Genomic DNA, 6000 nt, shown 5'->3' with positions numbered 1-6000 from the left:
GTCCAAAAAATTATAATAACTACTAGCAATGTGCCAATGCGTTGCCACACGATCAAAGTAGATTAATACATATTCACCGATTTGATAGAAAAAAAGTCTAGTTTTGAAATACGTATATCACTAAAAATATGTTATGTTTCACTCAAAATATATTCCTTTGGCGGTTTTGATGAGATAAGGGAGGAATGTTGTTGGTTTCAAGATTCGAGAAGTGGTATATGTCTAATTTCTACTCTTACTAGCAAGATGCCCGTGCGTTGCACGGAACATCAAGATCTTGTGGGAGAAAAGGATGAACGAGGGAAGGCCTTATCTGCAAATGTGGTGAAGAGTGCGGGTAAATTGCCATATTTTCCTTCCTATCCGTCAGATATAAATCGGACGACCTACATTGCAGGATGGCAGGCCCACCATCATCACCAACTCTATTTTTTATCCCTACTCTTATAAAAAGCATTGTCGGTGATGATCGTGTGCCTGCCATCCTGCAATATAGGCCGTCCGATCTATATCTGACGGATAGGAAGGAAACTATGGCAATTTTGCAAAAAGATACCCACACCCCTCTCCACATTTGCAAATAAGGCCTTCCCTCGTTCATCCTTTTCCCCCACAAGATAAACTACTCATACAAATGCATCTTGATGTTCCGTGCAACGCATGGGCATCTTGCTAGTTGTTGCAAAAAGCCCATGTGTGTGTGAGAGAGAGGGAGAGTGGAGGAGGACGGAGTGCATGTGTGACAAAGACACAAGGAGTGTGTGTGCGATAGGTATCAGCTTAAAATGAGGCGATAGTGTGTGTGTGCACGATCGAGAGGGCGTGTCTCAAGAAGGGAAGAAAAATCTACATAGATACAAGGAGCGGGAGAGAGACATGTATGCGATGGTGGAAGCACGAGTGTGCGGGTGTATAAACCTATCTAGAGGCTAGCTAGTCGATAAATGTTTGTGAGAGAAATACGAGTCGGGGTGCGAAAGCGAGAGTTTTGTGTGTGTGAGAGAGAGACGGTAGTCGGGAAGGGGAGTGGAAGCAGGAGTTGTGTGTGTGTGTCTGTGAGAGAGAGAGGAGACGGTAGTCGGGGTTGTCTGATCGGTAAACAAATGAATAATGTCAGTCTGGGATGGAGACGAAAAGGAGACCGCAACAAATGTTGTGTCTACAGGAGAGAGAGAGAGTAATTTTAGTGGTATGAGTCATATGTAGAGACATATAGGGTGTGTGAGAGAATCCCATAGAGAGAAAGACAAAGTGAAAGACGAGTGGAGACTGTGTGTGTGGCGGTGAAAAAGAAAGCTTAGGTACCGAGTGATACCAGAGAACAGTAGAGACGTGAGAGATAATGAAAACCGTGTAATGTATAATGATAGGGAGAGTGTGACACTTCTCAAGGGAGACGTCGAGAGACCATGTTTGCGAGGATAGGAGAAACATGAAGTGAGCGTGCGGGTGAGCTGGAGAAAAGAGAGTGATAGCTACCTGAAGGAGCATGCATGCGAGAGAGATGGGCGTGAAAGGAGTGAACAAAAAAGGGATTCAAATATTTGAATTCGAGATGATGATACATGTAATCCATACTCGAACCAAAATTGATCTATCAAACATGCATACTCATATGAATTCACGCACATCTATGTTATTTAATATGTAGATATTACTGATCCATACATTTTAGTAGAACATAATTTGGTTAAAATTTTTCGAATTCAACCTTAAGATTTCGAGATCGTTGTATTTGTAAATCATATTATACATATAAAGGAGCAGAATTCTTTGTTGTGCTTTTGAAAGTATATATAAAAAATGATGTATATAGAATGTAATTCCAATTGAAAATGGATCCCGCCCGAAAAAATAGAATACAAACGGGATTCGAATTGAGTTGGCACGGTAAACGTGCACTCTGCAAAATTTGAACGAAGCGGGGAAAGTCGCAGTAACCGCCCGAAACCAAAATCTGCGAGATGGAAATCACTACTGCCTATCCCTGCCACGCAAAGCCTATCTGCTGGATTTCTATAGGTTTCGATAGGGGTAGGTTTGTAATTTCACCCAAACGTGACGTAACCGCCTCTCACCCGGATTCATACATGGTGGGCGCCAAAACACAGTGTGTCCTCGGCCGAAATCGACTCCCTCCCTGATTCATATTCATACACGGTGGGCGCCAAAAACAAACTCTCGTCGGCAAATATTCGGTGTATGCGAGATTACCGTCCTATCCCCAACCGACTAATGTTGCTGTGATGTAGTAGAAATTTGAAACGGGGGCTAAGTTTGTAAATTTCCTCGCATTTGAGACAAGCGCGCCCTAAATACATGGTTCCCCCCTTCCTCTCTACCTCCCTTTTCCCCATTCGTACTTCGTGGGCGCCAAAACACCCTCTCCACCCCACCCTCCTCCGTCCGCCGCCGTCCGCCACCCCATCCACCGCCGTCCTCCTCCACCATGCCGGAGCTGATACCCCGATGCCGCCGTCCATTACAAGAGATCGACCTCTCTCATCCACGGCTTCGGAACGGGATCCTTGCATCCCGTCCTCTCGCTTCATCCCCGCCGTCGTCCACCTTGCCGGCGCCGCTCCTACGACCGTCTCGTCCACCGCGCCCCGCCGCCACCGTCTACCCTCCTAGATCTGCTTCCACGCTGCCGACAGCCATCGCTACCGCAGCACCGTCAAATTCTCAGTAGATGCGTACACGGCGCCGCACCAGAGGCGGTACTCTTACGTATCTGCTCAACTTATTTATCGCAGCAAGAAAATAGATCGCCACTGCTTTACTCTGATTTCTTGTCTTGGTTCCGAAGTTGCCTTTGTCTGGTTTGCACCTTCAGATCCGCCATGGCACGCTCAACACTATACTCCCAATGCTTATGGTTTTCCCCTTTTATATTCCACACTAGTTAAATCACAGTAGACTAAATTTCAAAATTGGGTCAGTCGATTTTTCAGAGCTCGCCGGAGTTCGCCGGTGCGATCGAAGGGGCTCGGGTGGTTGTGGGGCCTTGCCGAATGAAGAAAACTCGACGCGGGTGGGGGTTGGGGCGGGGGTGGGGGTGGGGGTGGCGGAGGAACACAGTCGGTGGGGGCCGGTGGTCCGGCCGGCGGCCCGTGTGGTGTTCTGTATGGGAAGAATCAGAGACGAGGAAGAAGAAGGGTTAGGAGACGTAGGATCTTCATCCAACCGCCTAAAATGGTCGAGAGACAGCTGGGAATTGCATTCTTAATGCGCTCTGGTTCATCATGTGTTGGCACTGCGCAACCAACATTTTATTATCCAAAATCTGCTTGCTCTTCTTTACCATGTTCCTCTTACGTTCTTCTTTAATATGTACTCTCTCCGTTCCTAAATACATGTCTTTGTATAGATTACACCATGGACTACATATGGAGCAAAATGAGTGAATCTACACTCTAAAATGTATCTGGATACATCTGTATGTGATCCATAGTGGAAATCTCTACCAAGACTTATATTTTGGAACGGAGGGAGTATGATAGTAGTACAGTATGTTCCTTGTACTAAAGATGAGCAGGGACATTTGTAGTGTAGAGGTCTATACGATCGGTTGTGATGGACACTTTGAGCCTCTTTGATTCATAGGATCTTGTAAACATAGGAATAGGATTTGTAGTGGCCTGCCCACTTGAATCCTATAAGAATAGCAAGGAAATGCGGGGAGCTGTGTCGCCTTTGAGATTTACACTGATATTAATAGTACCGCACCTTCACTTGAAGAGAGCTGGTATCCGAAGCCTTTCTAGCCGTACCGGCAATACTAGCACATATATTCCAGCAAGTTCCACTTTGCTGATTTTACTCTGATGCTTAAGGTTTTCCCGTTATATCTACACTATGATCTGTGTAGCTGCTTTGTGTCGCACTAGCAGCAGTCCACTCTTGAAGCTAAACACTGCAATGACTTACAAAATTGGCACCAAGGCATTGAGTGCCATTCTGGATGCAATGAAACTCATACGCTCCCCACCTGTTGATTCTTGTTCAGAATGACTATTCTAACCTCGAGGAGTCAAAGGCACATGGCCTGTCCTGTTCACCCATCAAGGTGCCTGTTCTAATTTGGCAATGTTTTACTGATTGCGGGTATCTTGCATATATTGTCTTGCATTTCTTCTACTTTGTTGCACCGCCATGTGCTTAGTTTACTCATCATATATGTCGAGATGCCATGCCCATCCATTATCAATACATATTCCATCTGTCATCATACCATGTTTTTCCACTCAAATGATGTTCTTGTGCATCAGACATCAAAAAGGAAGAGGGTGATTGCCGAACCTGAAGGAGCACCAGCAAAGTCCTTGAAAAACGTGGTGGTGCCGGAGAAATCAGACAGCACCCCACTTATATTGGCTGTACAACCAGTGACACAAAACGCAGGACCGACTCCAGCAGACTATACCCATACTTCACTAGCCACACCACTAGCCCCACCACACAAGGCCTGCACTCCAGCAAAAGGTATACCGATTTCATTTGCCATAGCACCAGCTGTACCACAGAAAAATCCCACTCCAGCAAAAAGTATAGCAAGTCCACCGACCGAAGACCTATCCCAACTGCAGAGACGGCCAATTCCTGCAGATTGGAACCCCAATCCATTTATTCCCAGTTTAAAAGACAATGCTTTCAATGTTGTTAGGGACTACGTGCATATATTCCCATCATGGGAAGATTATTGTGAAGACAAACACCATTTTCACATCTTCCTGTCCAACTTACGTGTAAGTGCTATTATTCATGGTTATTATTTTCCTGTTTTCTGCTAATTGAACACATCAATGATTTACATTACATTGTTGTAACTAGGCAAGGGTCAATCTAGATAGTCATGACGAGCAAAGCTTGCTTGTGCTTTTCAAGGAAGCATTGCAGCAGTATCGGTGTTACCTGAGGAAATCACACTTTGATGGCAAGTCTATAAACGAATTTCCGGTGAAGTCTCCTGTGCTAAATTTAGAAGACATTGAATGGAAAAACCTTGTTATGCACTGGTCTCATTCCCAGGATGAGGTACTGTCTATGAAATCACATGACAATTTGAACTTCTACTTTACCGCATGTGCCTTACGGATCTTTTTTGCAGGAAATCTGCTCGAAGAAGAATTCCGGTTTGACAAGAACGACAGGATATCAAAAATATGTGACAGCAGTATGCATGATAGCTTGCTTATCAATTGTTCGCTTCAAATTATCTGATCTGTATGAATGGTTACATTAGTGTAGAATATATCCAATGCCAATGTTTTTTTAGCTCTGCATTGTTCTTGTAAGTACATGCTGTCCTTTATCAGTGTACTTATAATGACAGGTAGTTGTTCATGTACCATCACTCTGCAGCTTATTTTCCTTTGCCCTCCATTTTCTACACATCAGATCTATATTTACTCTTACCATAAGGTTGGTACTGAAGAAGTTTAGCTGTGCATTGCTCTTGGCTGTACCTTTTGCCTGTATCGCTGCACTTACATTTATAGCTACTTGGTTATGTAGCATCACTCTTCATCTTATCTTAAATATTCTCCATTTTTTCATATATTATACATCTATATTTACTCTTAACAAAATGTAGAATAAAGGCAATGCTTTTGAAGAAGATTCTATGGTAAACTTCTTGAATTGCCCCCATCAGCATGGACAAGGCCGTTATAGAGCCTGTCTTCACCAATAATGTAAGTTTGTCCATCTCAAGCCTTCAAACTTTGTTGTGTATATTTGGTTAGGCATGACTGCAACAGCTGTTTATTTTTGGTGTTTGCATCAAATTGCTTGTTTAAAGTTTATTATGTAGTTCATAAACAAAAGTTTGTCCTTTCTAAATTTAAGTTTTTACTTGTACAACCAAGTTCCTTCTTCATACCATGTAAATTAAACTATACAGAGCAAGTGATCTTCTTTTGCACTGCATGTATGCTTCTGTTCTTCATCCGTAATCCAGTGGTGTGGTGAACCTACCCACTACAACACAATGTCATA

The sequence above is a fragment of the Triticum aestivum genome, chromosome 2D, assembly GCF_018294505.1.
Source record: "Triticum aestivum cultivar Chinese Spring chromosome 2D, IWGSC CS RefSeq v2.1, whole genome shotgun sequence".
Classification (NCBI taxonomy): Eukaryota; Viridiplantae; Streptophyta; class Magnoliopsida; order Poales; family Poaceae; genus Triticum; species Triticum aestivum.
Note: the sequence above shows the minus strand (reverse complement) of the source record.